Below are 14041 nucleotides of genomic sequence, written 5' to 3'. Positions count from 1 at the left end.
ACCCGGGGGAGCTAGAAGGGCTCCAAAGGCACATTTGGAAACACCTCCTCCCTGGGATCATAGAGTGACACTGAGACAGGACCTTGTTCATTCTCAAGGAAAGACCAGCTGGGTCTAGGCTGCTCCCTACAGATTCCTGTCCAAGTTGAACCCAATTACTGAGATGTCTCACCTGCCCAAAGAGTATAAATTACTGCAGGGAGAAACCCACAGCTCACCTGTGGGGTGAAGCATTAGGAGTGTGATCTGGCTACATGAAGCTCCTTAAAAACACCCATAGTTCAGCCTCTGCTGTTTGTTGGCTGAGCAGACTTCTTGGAGGCAGCATGGGCTGCAGAGATACCATCCTCTCATTCTGTCTGTGATGTTCCACAGGGAGTCCCGCAGGTAAGTGGGCGCTCTGTGAGTGCCAGCACAGCCACTCATGGAAAGGGAGAGGAAGGAAGTAAAGTTTGGGTGAGCTGTGCTGATTGTTTCCCTGCTGTCAGTGTGGGCTTGTCCTGGCTCTCCTTGGCATGAATGGTTTGTTACCCTCTCAGACCAAAGCTGGCTGTTTTAACTGCTCCCAGCCATGCAATGCTGTGCTCTGGTACTGACACTGCTCAGGGCAAATATTAAGCAGGTAGGAGGGTTGCAGAGTGTATTTAGCTGTTCCTCTATTTCCTAACATAGTTTTAGCTGGCTGTCTGTGCTATTCTTTGTTGCTTCATCTGAAAATATGGATCTGGCAGTTGGTGCAGACACATGTTGTTACACCCTCAACAATTTTGTTAGCCTGCACTGATTTAAATCAATACAGGAAGGGCTTAAAAAAGAAAAAAATACCAGAATAGACTTAGCAGGCTGCGGAAAGCACTATGCTGTGCCACACATCAGTGCTGGTATTGGGTTGGATCAGGAGCAGAAAGGACTGTCAGGCCCTTCTTCTTAAAGCTGGTTCATGTGCCACCACCATGGAGACACAGATGTGCCTTGTGCTCTGCTTGTGTGTTATGTACCTCCTGAACACTAATGCATGGTTTTCTGGGTATGTAATTACAAAATCACAATTTCTTTTGATGTTTTCCATTAGTCAAGCTAGCAGCAAATTTTGAGAAATGTGGAGTCAACTGCTGTACCTCTAGATCCCAGAACATAGCTCTGGGATGCACTTCTGGAGAAAGTAACATACCACAGCCATGATTTTGTACAGAATAACAGTAGGACCCTTACTCATGCATCAGGGAGAGCTCTTTCATGTGGTGAGGTTGGCACCAACCCCAGTGGTCAACAGGAGATGGCACATCAGTTATGAAGCACAAAATGTGTGAAAAGAAATGGGTGCTTTTTCCTACCCAGCTCATCAGGGCTGGGCAGGCAAGACAGTCTCCAGCCCCCTGGTTGGAGGCCTCCCAGCAAGCTGAACCCCAACTGTAGACATGAGTCTTAAGGTTATTTTTAATGTATTTCAGCTTCTCGCTGTAGGTTTTGGCACACATACCTCCTTAAGGCTCCTGCATGCTGCTTGGTCCAGCACAGTTTGCTGGATTGTGACCTCTTGCTGGGGTGACCCCTCCCTGCTCACACACAGAGCCTGTGCAAAGGATGTAGGATCACACTGGCACTCATCATGGTTAAGAAGAGCATGAACTTGAGGCATATTAAGGACAGCTGAAAATAATTAATTGTTAACTGATCTGGTGGAGACTAGCCCTTAAAAACGATTTGATTTGTGTGATTAAGTTTCCTAGGAATTACACTCAAAAGTTGATGTGATGAAAAATAACACTCCTTCCCATAGTTCTGTGGTTTTTGTGTTGGCATATTTAGAGCCGATTTTTAAAATTCACATCGATATGCCAAGGAAAACTTCCTCAATAAACAGAGTTCTTGCATCTGTGCAGTAGTTGGTTTTCAAAGTTAAACATACCTGCTGTTTCACTTTTTTTTTAGCTGCCAGCAGTGATTAGACATTACCATGGGCTAATTGCTTGTACAATTTCAGTTTTTACCTTGCAGCTGCCTTGAAATTTCCAGCTGCAACAACAGGAACAAGCCACATGCTCTCAGCAAATACAAATTAGTCAAAAGCAAAACAAAACTGGTTTTTCTTGTGTTTTTGTTGCAGCTGTTTATCCAAAAATGGAAGAGCTGCTTACCTCCCCCCCATCTGAACCTTATAAACAGACATTAAGCTGGTCTGAGGCAACACATATTCAATGTCAGGCAGAGCTCAGCAAAGGCACCTTCTCTACTCAGCTAGAAATATTCACATTTGTGATTAATATGGTGGATCTTGAGGATTTTCTTTTAATGCAAGGGATGCTGAACCCTCTGGTTAAAGGATTTGTGCAATTTGTCTTTTCTCATTTCTTAGATACTGTTGTTCAAACTAGACGTAGGCAAACAGGACTCTGCTCCTGCTGTAATTACTACATGTGTGCCTGGGCATTGACAGACAGAATTGCAAACATGTCAATGGGGAGCAGCAGAATCCTAAAGCTCATCATGCTGCAAGCACTGCTCCTCAGTCCCTAACTAGGGTGTGTAAACCACTGTTTGGAAATTTTATATATTTTGTTTTGAATTTCATGTGCAGTGTTTAAAAAAAAAAAAAAAGCCCCCAAAACAAAAAAGGCATACAGACACACAGAATGATGCCTCTTTGGGGCAGCATTGCTCAGGATCAATGGCTTTCTCCCCAGAATGGATTTCTGTATTAAGAAACATGCCTGTCCTTAGGATAGGGATGCCTGAACAGCAGGATGTGTGACGTCCCTTTAGCAGCTGTAGCTGACACAACAAGTGTTTCTAGCCTGCCCTGGCTTCAAAAAGCTCTCCTGACCCAGGCATAGACGCCTGAAAGAGCAGGGAATCACCTTACTACCTTTCCCAGTTCTGGCATCCCATTATTAGTTTCAGATGCCGGAACATGTGCTGATGCTGGAAAGCCTACATTGTGCCTACAGATGTGTGCTGATCCCAAATTTCAGTGCCTTCCTGGTCTTGCCAGAACATCAAATCATGGTGGAATGTTGCAGCACGGATGAGGAAATTACAGCGGGGCATTACATGGCAGGTAATGATTAGGGGCTTTTAGAGGAGCGAATGTTTGGCCCAGGAAAATGATAGGTAATTATGAACAGTGTAGGAGTTGAGATGGTTCTAGGATTAATTTATATCTAGCTGCTTACTCTCTTGTCAGCATTTCCTCTGCCCATCCCCTGTATTCCTTACAGGCAGCAGTACAAGAGGCCTGCCCTGGGGGAAACCTGCCTCCTATCTCCTCTTCTTCCCATTCTGCCCCTGGGATCTGCCAGGCTCAGACCCTGCTCCGGCTCCAGAGGTTGTCTGCTCTGTTGTTAGCAATTCTTCTTGTTGTCCATTACAAAAACATATGGCAAATCCATCCTTCTGCCCGGTTTTATGGGGTTGAATCCCCAAGCAGGAGCTCAGATACACACATACTCCCACAAATGCTGGTGAATGCCAAAACAAAAGTAGGAATAAGTAATGAAACCTGAAGCCACCCGAGTAAACTGTTTTTAAAGCATTTATTTGAGTAATTGTAAAACAATGTTTAAAGAACTTGGGCTAGTTTCAATTCCTAATTCTAGGAATGGCCTTGAAACAAAATACTAAACTCCAATTTACTGGGCATGGACAAACTGAGGGCAGCTTGGTGAGGAAGGGACATGGATGGTTAGACTGTGTGTTTTGGGGGGACTAGAACTTGGCCTTTCTCTCTCCAGCCATATCCAGAGACAACAATATACCACTCAAAAGCTGTTTGAAGTGCCTGAGTGCTGGTGAAAACAGGGTGGGTCTGTAAGTGAGGACTTTCTTTGCCTCCTGTCTCTGCAGGTGTGTTTTGGACCACTCAGGGGCAAAAGTACTTGCAAGCAGAAGGTCATCCTTGCAGTGTACAAACCTGCAATGGCTATTGAGCCCAGGGCAGTCTCTGGGCTGTTGGAGTTAAGGCACAATGTGATATTTATTGCTGCATTTTCCATCTAGCATGACTTCTAACAACCACTAAAGTAGCCCTGCTACTTTCTGCTCTCTTATCCCCACCTGCCTTAAGCAACCTCTGCTCCCATCTCTCCAAAACACCTTGCCCTTTGTGGACTCCTAAGAATTAACAGGGCCTTCAAAGCCATGGAATTTACCTACAAACACCTTCGGCAGAGATTCTCCCCCTGGTCCTGGGATGTGACATAAGTTCTGTAAATGCTAAGTGGAAGGCTCCAACCTACTTCCCCATGGGAATTCCTTGGCTCTGTAAAGATTTAGGATTTTCTGTGTAGTCCAGGTGCCTTTTGATTTCTGTTGTGGCTGTGTTAGTCTCACGGGAGAGGAGGTAACATGTCTCACTGGAGCTGCTAGGAATAGACTGTGGTCAGGAAATGAGAAAATGTGGCCGTCCCTCACCTGCATTTTCATTGCTTTTCTCCTTTCATGCTCCACTCTCTCCTAACACATCAGGTGGCACTTGGCAGCTTTGGGAAAGCATTTGTCTGTGTGCTGTGCTCTCACTGGAGTCTGGGTAATACCTCACTAGTAAATTTATTTCCTTAGAAAAAATGGGAAGGCTCATAGTGCTGTACTGATGGCTCTAAAGCTTTGACCGGTAGGTCATTCCATTATCTGCACCCCACAGAATCAGCTACACTGTTTATTGCTTTTCTTCCTCTCTTTTTTTCATGAGCAATAAATAAGAAACTGTCCTTTTCCCTACTTACCTCATTAGGACTTTATTAACAGAAAGCACATTTTTGGCAGTTAGATTTAGCAGTCATCAGCGTTTCTTTTTTTTTTTCCTTAAACAAGTCTGAACGTTTGCAGCAGCCTCAATCACAAAAAAAAAAAAAAAAAAAAAAAAAAAAAAAAAAGAGGGTTTCCCCCTTGCTTTCTTTTTTTTCTCTTTTTTTTTTGGAACTTTAAAAGAAGAAAGTCTGCCTCTGTGTAATGTTCTTTAGTGGAACAACTAACTTTCTATGCATTTAGCAAAATTAGGGAGTTTACAGTTTTTCCAGCTGTTCTGTGATAGAACATAAACAAGTAAGAGTGATAGCCTGCCTTGGAAATGTTCTGTGCAAGCCATACAATTGGATTCCAGCGTGATTGGTTAGGTTATGCTGTCTGCTGCTTCTTGTTGTTCTTCTCAAGTTTCTGAGTCAGCAAAAGCAGTCGGAGAAAACATGCAGATATCTTGCCACCACCCATTTTCCTTCCTTCCCCATGCCAGGAGAATGCAATAAAATTGATGTAGGGACACAGGGAGTTACTGAGGAGGTTTTTGTGGTTTCTGGAGAAGAAGCTTCTTTTGATTGTGGAAAAAAACCCAAAACAGTATTGTGGCATTTTCAAAAATAAAAACTTGCTTTATTAAGGGAGCTTTCATGACAGTGTGTAAGGTAAGCTGTGCAAAGCAGAGTCAGATACATTAGCACAGTGGTGCTCTGCCCATGCTGTGGTCAGACATCAGGCAGCCCTGGTCTCAGCTGAGGCTGGGTTTTATCAATCTGCATAAATCATTCTGTGCAGAAGACACAAAGCATGTGATTCCCTCCCCATCATGTGGGAGCAGGATGGGCAGTGAGCTCGAAGCAGGCATGAGGTGAGAGAAGGCTGTGTCCCACCAGGGCTGGTTTGATGCTGCTGACCCTCTGGCCCAAGAGCCAGGCTGGAGAAAATCTCAGTAGATCTAAGAGCAGGGGGTAGGAGTTGAGCTGGAGCAAGTACAGCAGCATAAAGCCAAATATCATCCAGAAATGGTACTCAAATGGTAACAAAACACCAGATTTGGGTGGTAAGCAAAAGATTTGAGTATCTGAGCAAATACCTGCTCGGAGACTGATACATGCTCTCTGTGTGGAAGTCAGCCATCAGAAAGCTCAATCAATCACATCTGTGAGTGCTGTGATTGCACATGCTGATGAAGCATGAATGCAGCCAAGGACTTGAGCTGAAACACCCTCTGAAAATGGATAAACCCTTCTAGAGCTCAGAATCTACTTGATTTGAGAGCATGCTCCCTGGGGAAAATCAACAAAGTGAATTATCTTTTGTCCCAGGGCTGAGCTTTCTAAAATGACCATGGCCCTTCATTAAAACCACGGGGAAAACATGGATACTCTGTACCTTCAGCTCCCATGGCAACCTACAGGCCCAATATGTCTTTACAGGTCTAGACATCACATACCTCCAGACACTGCAGCTGGAAAGGCACATTTCTTGTGAACACTATATTATGATTGTGCTTCAAGTGGAAAAATCAAGAGAAAAATGGCAAAGCTGCAAGCATCTGAATCCATTTCTGGGTTACACCTTATCCTTCCAAGATTTCATCAACTGGTGAGAAATAACAGGGTCTGATGCTGGTTTTGTGCTATGGGAAATCATCTGGGTCTGCACACAGCCTTCCAAAGAGATTTTAGTGAGTTACAAAGCTGTGTTTTTTCCCCTCTGTTGTGGAACAAGACCTCTCCTGCCTTCCCCACACCTGTCTCTTTCTATGGCTGCAAGGTCTGGTCATGCCCTGCTCCACAGAGAAGCAGCCAGGCATGTCAGGAGTGTTTGTAGCTGTCCTTGCAAGATACAGGGGGAGGCTCACCGTCCCTTTGCCAAGCTATGAGCTACTGAGAACACCGTGTGAGTGGCTGCAAATGTGCAGACTGACTGGTTCCTTGCTAATGAGAGGGCTGATGCCAACAAGCAGTATTTTCTGAGAAATTTTGAGTCAATCCTTTAGGGAGACTAAACTGGAAGACAAAGTAATCTGATATTGGTGATGGGTAACTGAGCAGCTGAGAACAGAGCAATTTCTCCAGTGCTTTGATCTACTTGGGATACTGGCATTGACTGATGTTCTCAAACAAATTGTGAGGAGGAGGATTCAGCAACGATGTTCTTTGCAGTCTTTCCCTCAGAAATCTCCAATTCTTGTTGAATCAATAACTTCAGGAAAAAGAGCTGGGGGAGAAACAGGCTTCTCATGCCTGAAGATTTTTTTAAATTTCAGAGATTTTTTTTCTGTTCTGCATCAACACAAACTCAAGGCCTCCCAAAAATTTGGGAGGAAAAAAGATTTAAAGAGCCTATTCAGGAGTAATAGCAAGCCTGAGGGCAAGGCCAGTTGTATGGTCTTTGGGAGGTGCCTCTTGCTCTGAGTCACCACACAGGCTCTTAAATTTGATGGTCCTTAGTTCCTGAGGAGGTGCCCAGGAAGCAGGCAATTCCTTAGTCCACAGTAAGTGTCTCTTGGCCTTTGCTGAGGAAACCTTTCCTGATGAAAGTCTCATCACCATCAATACATTCTCACAAAGTCTTTTGATGAGCTGACATCTTGCAGTGTAGAGGATCCACTGGCAGAGTCCCAATCTCTCCTAAATACAATACTCTAACAGGCTTAGCTGCAGGATAAACACCAACTTCAGTGAAAGATGTTGAAACAAATATTCTAATATTCTCTCTCACACTTTAATGGTAATTTCATGGCATCGTCTGTAAGGCAATACAGCAGTTTTCTGCTAGACTGCTCAAGGTGTCCAGCACCTACAGCTACTGCCCAGAGCACTGAGTTTTGTAGCTAATTGAGAGGTGCATTCAGACAGAAACTCCCTGATTGCTCAAATACCTTTATTCACCTCAGCATCACATCCCTGCTCCATGCAAAATGCATCAGATACCTTTATTTAGCCTGGTAACAGGTATACAGGGGAAACTCCTGTAGAAAAGTTTCTTAGAGAATCTTCTGGAGCCCTTTCAAAAATGGATAGCTGTAGGTGCTCTCTCACTGAACCTTTTCAAATAAGTATGAAATAAACTCCATTATAAATTAATGATTCCTGTAGTGTTATTGGAACAGTGTTGTCAACACTCCACTTTATTGCTGTTCTGCTCATAACTTCAAGCTTCTTGAAGTGTTCATGCTTGCTTAGAAAACCTCAGCATCTCTTTTTCAATATACAATTTTTAATCTTCATGGTTGGCTTAATCCTGGGTTTAAACATGACCTTCAAGGCTCTAAATCCAAAAAGCTAAATAGAAAAACTCCTGATACATTTTTGTTCAGTCTCTTGAGTTATTTTTTTCTTGAAGAAAATCAGTTGATCCTAACTGCCAGACTGTTATGAAAGACTAATAGTGACCAAGGTTGCACTGTCTGTATCACCTTTCTATCAAAAATAAGCATGTACTACATTAAAAACCAGAGTGTTTAAAATGATACTTAATATTGTTACCATGGAAAATAGAAAGGGAAGCATTCTTGCAAATACAATTCACCAGGAGAGATCCCTGACATTTGAAGTCTCCCATCATACTGCTGCACAGGTTGATAATAGAATGATTAATATAGAGATAAAAGAAAGTGTGGAGCATTAGATGGGATGCAAAAAAATGAAATCTTCAAGCTAAAAAGCAGTTAATAGTTTTGAGCATATTGTTCAGGGACAATATAAGAGAACCTAAGAATGGAAAACGTCACCCATTGATGCTTTGACTAGATATGTGCAGAGGAAATAGAAATTGCCAGTGTTGGGATATTCTTAGGAGCCATTAAGGGGACACATCATTGGTGTGGCACCCTGGGACTGTGAGCCAGGGCCCTGCCCCACAGGGGACAATGGCAGGTCTCTCTGTGGATGAGAGCAGGGTCATACTCTGGCAGAGCAAGTTTTGGCAATTGAACTGTTCCTTTTTCCTTTCTGAATTATTTTTTGTTAGTCTTCTTCCTGCAGAGGCCCCTGGACTTTGGCTCAGCTGGCAAAGGGTGGGTTTGTACATCAATTCCTTTATTAAGCAGAACCTGGGACTTCTTTGCTGCTGCTGCCATAAAGTCTTGCACAAGCTGGTACCAACTCTCCTGCTAACCAAAGTCTGATCTCTTGTTCCAGCAAGGAGTAGCTGAGCTTTGAGTCCATTTGTTAGCTTTGGCAAGCTTAAATTCCTTTAATCTTCCAATAAGTACTTTTTTCCCACTCCAAGGACTCTGGATCCTTTACTAGAAAGATGTTGTAAATCATTCCAGAAGCTGAGGGGAGGGAAGCAAAGACACTCATCCAACTGCTCAGCATGTATCTGAAATACTTCTTTTGCATAACCAAAATCAAGGATGTTTTTACAAATTGCATTCCATGTTTTTAGGAAATGGACATGGATTTAATAGCTTCCTTTATACTACTTTGTTTTATTCCCTCACACTGGTGCATGTGTTCCTCCACTCTATACGTGGTGTGGCAGCTCAGAGTTGACTGTAACTGTGTGGACACCTGTAGAAACTTGGCCTTGAATGTATTTGGAACCTCTTGGCAGCCCTTCTCCTGTTTATCTGGGATTGAAACAGCAGTAATTGACTTTCAGGAAAAGAGCAGTAATTCCCCTTTCCAAACCTAGTGCCAGATTCTGACAGGACACAAATGCCTGTGCTGGAAGGAGAGCAAGGCTCAAACTTCTCTGTCATCTAGAGTTGCACTGTGAGAGAGATATGTGGGACAGGATGTTTCTGTGTCCCTGGTTCCTGGTGGAGTGCTATCCAAAATTTTGCCCTTTTCTCTGCCTAGAGCATGCTAGTCCAGGCTCCATTTGCTCCAAAAGTGGAACACAAGGGCTGAAGCTCTGGCAGCAGTGCTTGCACCTCAGGACCAAAGGCAGCATCAGCCCTTAGTGCTGGCCAATGCCTGACTCCACAGAAGAGATGGGCCTGGCACCACGTCATGAGAGAGCAGGAGAGGATTAGGCTGCTCAGCTGTAAAACACTCTCCAGTGTCTGCTCTAGCTGCAGGTGGTGGTGACAAGCAGCTCCCTAGCTGTGCATTAAACCCAGCACCCCTGTTTGTGCTATTAAGTGTATTCTTGTGGGCTGAGTAAATTACCACTGGACATCTGTAAAACACATTTATGTGTCTAGAAGGTTTCTGTAGACAAGGATGGGTTAGCTCTAGCTACCCTCCCAGTTTAGCCCCATAGCAGGTTTCTGCTGCGGATGTCTCCAGTGAGGAACAACAATTGTTAACAAAAGGCAAGAGGAGCACTTTTGGTCTGTGTTATCCATTAGTGTCTGGGAGCTTGTGCCAAACCAATTCTTACTGTTACAGTTGATTTGTGTGTAGATATCAATGGATATACCTCTAAGAGCAAGGGAATTCTGTATGTAGGAACCCGTCTCCAATGGCTCACGTTTTTACAGCTTTCCATGCACTGCACTGGGTACTGCACATTATTAATACACGTGCTCTGTGAGTGCTAAAACCCAGGGGAATACATTTGCTTTTCCTCATTCCTCTGACTTGCAAAAGTACATTCATATGTTCCAATTTTTGCTTAGTTACTGTCTTTATTGACTTCATTGGACTAATCACAACATTGCATTAGACATACATGTTTTTTGGAAGGATCAGAATCTTATTCTGACCTTTTTTAAAAAAAAAAACAAACAGGTAAGCTGTTAACTTTGAGACAGATACAATTCTTTTGTTCTATGTCCCTACAGTGCCTAGTTGTGGATTCCTCAGCCACAATTCCTGTACCTGTGTACTGCAAATATTTAAGGAACATCTACAAAAGAGCTGTATGCCAAGGCAGTGGAGCAGTGAGAGACACACTCTCTACACACACACTAAGAGCTCCTTTAGACACATGACATTGCTTACAGCACGGAAGTCGTGTGTCACTTACACCTAAATGAATACATTGGAAAATTTGATAACCATTAAAAAATTTCACAAGTTCTTCAAGGTGTGAGCATTTTTTCTAATGTTTCAAGGTAATTCAAAGAAAATCAAGCATCAAACCCTTTTCTCTTGGCATGGGCCTCTTAACTCTGGGAATCAAAATTACCTTCTAGCAACAGCTAATACTTGGCAAGCAAATGTCTATTGAGCCCATTTGCTGGAACTTTTTATGCCTTGCTCTCAGTCCGTATGGGAAGTATATTGCTAGCATAGCATTAATCTGATTTAAAGCTGGGAGTGAAGCCACTGTGTACAGCAGAAGGTATGAGTGGGGAAATCCAAGGATATTATTTTCCAGGCCATATTTGTTTTTAAATCCGAGTCATGTTGCAATGTAGTTATTCCAAAGGAGGACAGGAAAAGGGAAATTTCTCCAGAAGTATTTTTATGAACCATGAAAATAAATAAGCTTTTCAGAGCTGAGTTAGCAGTAGTCAAAGAAGCCATAGTTCTTGAGCAGGGAAGGAACTCGATGTAACCCCAGTTCTCCGTGTGCTGCACCCACAGAGCGCTTGTTTAATAGCCCAGTTGCTCCAAAACCCAGGGGAATCCTCGTGAAAGGGAGCTCTAAAGATATCTGAAGTTTCTAACTGCTATTAAAAGCAAGCCTGCAGTTTAAAGTTGACAGTGCATTAATCTTTTCTGATTAGAGGAAGAGCAGCAGATAACAAGATAAAGATATCTACCAGAGCTGGCTCAGAATATTTGCAGAACACTGAGAAAAAAATGGGGAAGAGTGCTGTTGTGGAAAAACCCTCATTTCATCTGCCCCCTAACATTTCTACTGAGTGATGCCCCTGCTTTACATATCCAATTTAGCCACCAAAGGACCAAGCAGAAGCTGTGCTCACCCCTGTGCATCTCACTGGGGTTGAATTTGATGCCTGGAGGAGCCAAATGAAAGCAGCCCTCTGAAAGCAACTTCCAGAGACATCTTAGACTGCAAGTGTTGTTTGCTCCTAATGCCTCAGTGCTCCAAAACTCCAGGAAGAAGCTGATCCTTTGGGAGGGGATGGTATCACTGCATGAGGGTCTATGCCTCTCCCAGTCCTTGCACCCACCCCAGTCTGTGTTCCTGCTGTGGGACAGCCTTTGAATGGACACATTATCTTTTACAACTGAGCAAAGGGGCCCCTCTCCTGGAAGAGGTTTCCTGGGGAGGTATTTCATCTGCCATCCAATCCCTTCCTGCTGGCTAAACTCAGTCAAAAGGCACTGTGGGATTAACCCTTGGAGGTCTGATTCTGTGACTTTGGTCAGGGATGGCTTGCAGATTTTAGGCATATGCAAGCACAAGATCATGTATTTGATTTTGGTCTCTGGTGTCCGCAGCTGAAAATGGGATTTAAAGTGCCAAAAAAATCAGACCAAAAATAGAGAACAAAAATGTGTAACTCATCTAAGGTACTAGACAGTGACAGACTATATAAAATGTTATTGTTCAACAAACACTGTCTCTAATAAACTTCATTTACAAGTGTTAGCAGCTTGGCAACTTGGAAACCCCAAACTCCGGTTAAGTAAGGAAACAAAAAGAAGAGCCATATGATGATACCCATAAACTACGCAGCTGGTTTCTGTTTTAAAAGATATTCTACTTTCCATATTAAATTAAGCTGCTTAGAGAGCAAAAAAAAACCCATATGGCCTTCTGGAAAATGAGAATCAAGTTCCAAACTAAAAATCCTGCCATGTAGAGCCATTAAAAATAAAAGTGTGCTTTTTCTCTAACTAGCTACTGTAGCACCAGAGATGAACCCACCTGGGGGGAGTAGGAGTGGGAGAAACTGCTGCTTCTGATCTCAGGAGACATTTGGACCTTGGGAGACACTGCAGTGGAGCAGCAGAGACTGTGGTGCTCAGTATCACTATGGTATTCATGTAAGACCAGGTCCTGCAACCCTACCTGCCACAGGTTTCAGTAGGAATTTAAAGATCTCTGGGGCTTGCATGAAAAATCTAAGTTCTTTATAAGAAGCTGACCTTCTCTACCATCCTTATTGGTGCAGTTTGACCTCATATACTCATTTCTGGTTATACCCTAAGGTTTCTGACTAAAGATGATTTACCAAGCCATAAAAATTTGCTTTACTTTATAAATCTTGTATACATCTGTGAAATAAAAAAATATATGAAGTATTGCTAATTTATTTGAAAATATTTAAAACACCCCCTAATTAAATCTTCAGCTACTCATGGCAGCGAAAGAGATGGCTGCTAATTTTGCCTTTGGTTTGGCCAGTCTCCTCGAGTATTTCACTTGCAGTGCTTGTCTGCTTTTTGAGAATTCTGTTACGTGTTAAGTCCTGGAAAGCACCCAGTTCTCTGTCTTGCAATCAACAGACTAGACAGCCTCTGACAAAATAAAACTGTGGCATTGTCCTATCACCACTGCCATGAGTTGGTTCTACCTGTGCATACTGATTATTTGTACCTGTGGCCAGGTAAAAGTAGTTTAAGTCCTATTTGCATGGCTTTTTTAAAGTATATATTTATAACTGTATTTAGAACTCTGCCATGGGCTGGTAAAGTTCTCCTCCTCCTGTGCTGAATTCTGTACAGACACAAGTCATGGACCCAGGGACACTTACAGGGGTGGTATTCCAGTGTCGTCAGCAGTAGTCCAGTGTTGTATTCTCAGATAGAATGGAGAGGTCACGTGGAAATATTTGTCTAAATCTGCAGATGTCTCATTCATCTGTAGAAGCTCGAAGAATCACCTGAAAAATTCTCACCCAAGTTTAGTTTGGATTTTGAACATTTCTAATCTTCCTATGCTGTTTTCATCTGAAATTTCAGGTTTGAAGTCACCTTTCCTGACAGTACCAGGGCTCACAAAGGACATATGATGTGGTACACCCCAGTCATCACTTTTCTGGTGGGGAATTTGTCTATAAACAGCTGTTCCTTTGAAATCTGTCAGCAATTTTAAAAACATCCAAATGATGTTTTACTGAGGGTTTTATAAAAGAATTTTTAACATAGAGCATAATTTTCTTCTATCATACAATTTCATAAATAGCCTTTGAAGAATAACAAAATAATTTAAGCTGCAGCACTTAAACTTGGGAAGGAGTTTTGGCAGACTGAATAAATTTAGGAAGCAAATCTTTCCATAGGAAAGCATGTAAGTAATAACATATTCATACACATGTGGATTAATATGGCAGAGGTTAAAAAAAAAAAAGTCAGAGAAAGTTATTGATGTTGCTCATCAGAGTTGTGGACTTTGGGTGAACTGATGCTCCTTCCATGCAACTCTGCCCTCTGCTTCAGACAAAACATCTCTTCAGGGCGCTTGCATAACTGTGGCATCATTCAGATTG

The 14041-nt window shown here is 42.8% G+C and overlaps 1 long non-coding RNA gene across 1 annotated transcript; it reads left to right on the top strand.

Annotated features, from left to right (window-relative positions):
- Positions 1–233: 233 nt before the first annotated feature.
- LOC138117498 (uncharacterized) lies at positions 234–11342 on the top strand. Its single transcript, XR_011154679.1, has 3 exons — positions 234–387; positions 2896–3058; positions 10475–11342. It is a non-coding gene; the product is annotated as an uncharacterized lncRNA (long non-coding RNA).
- The last annotated feature ends 2699 nt before the right edge of the window (positions 11343–14041 follow it).

This window comes from Aphelocoma coerulescens, chromosome 12 (assembly GCF_041296385.1).
Source record: "Aphelocoma coerulescens isolate FSJ_1873_10779 chromosome 12, UR_Acoe_1.0, whole genome shotgun sequence".
Lineage (NCBI taxonomy): Eukaryota > Metazoa > Chordata > Aves > Passeriformes > Corvidae > Aphelocoma > Aphelocoma coerulescens.
Note: the sequence above shows the minus strand (reverse complement) of the source record. Positions and strands in the feature narration are given on the sequence as shown.